Source organism: Pristis pectinata, chromosome 3 (assembly GCF_009764475.1).
Source record: "Pristis pectinata isolate sPriPec2 chromosome 3, sPriPec2.1.pri, whole genome shotgun sequence".
NCBI lineage: Eukaryota > Metazoa > Chordata > Chondrichthyes > Rhinopristiformes > Pristidae > Pristis > Pristis pectinata.
The window spans coordinates 6723257-6726492 of record NC_067407.1 but is presented as its reverse complement, the minus strand read 5'-3'; positions in this window follow the sequence as shown (position 1 = coordinate 6726492).

The following is a 3236-nucleotide window of genomic DNA, read 5'->3' as shown; positions in this document are numbered from 1 at the left end:
GTAGATGCTATCCACCATTTTGCCCATCCCAACATGGTCAAAGGCCTGCAAGAATTCCTGGGGATGGTCAACTTTTACCATCGGTTCATCCCTGCAGCAGCCCTTTGCTCCAGTTGATGTCTGGCAAGGGCAAGGACATCGCCTGGAATGGAGAGGTCACGGCTGCCTTCGTTAAGGCCGAGGACGCCCTGGCAGACGCCGCAATGCTGGTACACCCTAGGACGGACGTCCCAACCGCCCTCACAGTGGACGCGTCCAACACTGCGGTCGGTGGGATACTGGAACCACTAACCGAAGGGCGTTGGCAACTCTTGGCGTTTTTCAGCAGGAACCTTAGACCACCCGAACTGAAATACAGCACTTTTGATCGGGAACTTCTAGCGCTGTACCTGGCGGTCCGGCATTTCCGGTACTTTTTAGAAGGCAGGCCCTTCACTGCTTTCACTGACCGTAAGCCTTTGTCCTTCGCCTTCTCCAAGGTCTTCGATCCCTGGTCAGCTCATCAGCAGTGACATTTGTCCTACATTTCCGAATTCACAACGGATATCCAACATGCCTCCGGAAAGGACAATGTCGTTGCTGACGCGCTTTCCAGACTGACCATCCACAGCCTGTCCCTGGGTGTAGACTACATGGCCTGGCTGACGCACAGCAAGCTGACGACGAGCTGCCCAGCTACAGAGCCGCAGTCTCGGACCTGCAGCTCCAAGATTTCTTAGTTGGTCCAGGTCAGCAGACCCTCCTTTGCAACGTTGCAACAGGTCAGCCCCGCCCTATGGTTCCTGCAGCCTGGCGGAAACGTGTTTTCGACTCGGTACACGGGTTGGCGCACCCGTCCATCAGATCAACTGTCCAACTGGTCGCCAGCAAGTTTGTCTGGCACGGCCTGCGCAAACAGGTCAGTGAGTGGGCCAGGACTTGTCCGCACTGCCAGACATCAAAAATCCAACAACACACCAAGGTCCCACCACAGCAGTTCGAGCCTACCCGTAGAAGGTTCGACCACATCCACGTCGACCTCGTTGGTCCTCTGCCAGTCTCAAGAGGAGCCCGGTACCTCCTTACCATCGTGGACCGGTTCATGAGGTGGCCAGAGGCAACCCCTCTATCCGACATCACGACTGATTCCTGCGCCCGGGCGCTGCTCACAACTTGGATCTTGCGTTTTGGTGTTCCGGCCCACATCACTTCAGACAGGGGCACCCAGTTTACCTCCAGCCTCTGGTCTGCATTAGTGAACATGCTAGGGACGCTGCTGCACACCACCACGGCCTACCACTCTCAATCAAACGGGTTGGTAGAACGTTTCCACCGCCATCTGAAATCAGCCCTGATGGCCCGCCTGAAAGGTCCTAACTGGGTCGACGAACTGCCTTGGGTCCTGCTCGGCATACACACTGCCCCCAAGGAAGATCTCCACGCTTCGTAAGCTGAGCTCGTGTACAGTGCGCCTCTGGTCATCCCGGGGAGTTCATACCCACCCTTAGGGGCCAAGAGGAACAACCCACGGCAGTCCTAGAAAGACTGCGCGAGAGGCTCGGCAGCTTGGCACCGATTCCCACTTCACGGCATGGTCAAGCCCCATCCTGTGAGCCCAAGGAACTATGAGACTGTAAGTTCGTTTTCGTTCACAGGGGCTCACCCCGGGCACCGTTGCAACGACCATATGAGGGGCCGTTCCGGGTCATCAGGAATAATGGGTCCAGCTTTATTTTGGATATTGGGGGCAAGGAAGAGGTCTTCACGATGGACTGCCTCAAACCGGCCCATTTAGATCTACAACAACGGGTCGAGGTCCCAACACCGCGACGCAAAGGCCGACCTCCTAAGCAACGGCTAGCACAGCCCGCGAACCTTGGGGACTGTATCGCCGGTTCTGTGGGTGGGGTTGTGTAGCGACTCACCATCCGAGCAAGCGAACCGGCTCAGTGGTTGGGTCGGGCGTCATCGGAGCGGCGAGGCCCAAGATGGCGCTGGGCCTTCATCTTCCCCGAGCGATGGGGAGAACCCGCGCGCGGGAAAGGTTTGATGACGTAGCGCATACGTCATTTCCATTTTCGGGGGGCGGGAACTGTTCCTCGTAAAAGGCCCACGCAAGGCCGGAAAATAAATCAGTTTTTGTTCTGCAACTCATCGACTAGTGTCTTACTTTCGCATCGTGGTAGCAGCCACTACAAAAGCTTCAATTTTGGGGAAGACTGGATTGCAGACAAATCTCCAGGCCCACTCTGCCTGCCACTAAGCCAAAAGAAAAATAAACTGCTTGAGTCTGGACTTTGGGTGATACTAATGAGCAGTGAACTATGAAATGTGGCACAGATCAGTGGGAGCAATCTGGAATGATCCTGAGGCTGGGAGGCTGGATGTGACAGTGACTTTGACCTCCATGGGCAAAGCAGTCCTGGTACATGTACAAGGCTATGTTTGAACTTGTAGGAGGGCACAAATCTCAGTGAGAACAGAGATTGTAGTTTGAGTGTTTGACTTTTAAACAGTTTCAGAGTAGGCAATGTTAGTACAAACTGGTGGTTTTGTGATTAAATAAGAACTGTTCTGTTTTTCAAAACAACGAAGTTGAAATCACAGTGGAAACAAATGATCGGTGTTGCACTTTTGTTGATATTATTTGTGTGAACTCTACAGCAGAATAGCAGTGCTCGTGCTAACAAATGTTCCCCCAGAATGTCAGGGATTGAATTTCCTGTCGGTAACTCTGGGGCCCAGAAATGAATGCAATATTGCTGTTCTCCTGGTTAAGCTGACTTTTAATTGCACAGCTTGTTTTATTAGGTTGCGTGTAGGAACTTCTAGGCCAACGATGATTTTCCGTGTGAAATAATTCCTACATCCAGCCCCCACCCCCGTAGGTTCCTGCATTAAAGTAGTTTAGAATCACAAAAAAGTGTACAAAAACCCACGGAAACTGGCTGGGTAAGTGTAACGGTTCACCAGCTACTGACCACAATATCCAGTCCATTATTAATTTTATTAAACTTTATTTTGTTCAGCTTGTGAGTTTATTGTTGTGTTAAGCTTCTTAGCCAATGGTAACGTGATGGCATCACACAGAAGGTAGCTGCAGTAGTTTGCAGCATTTTACAGGTTAAGAACGGCTGCTCCAGGGACGCGGTGTAGGTCGCGCCGCTGTCATTGCTGCATCATTGTCCTGAGTTGTTTTTTGTTTTCTGCTGGAAGGTGACTTGTTTCAGTAGGTTATTGACCGGGAAGGACGAACC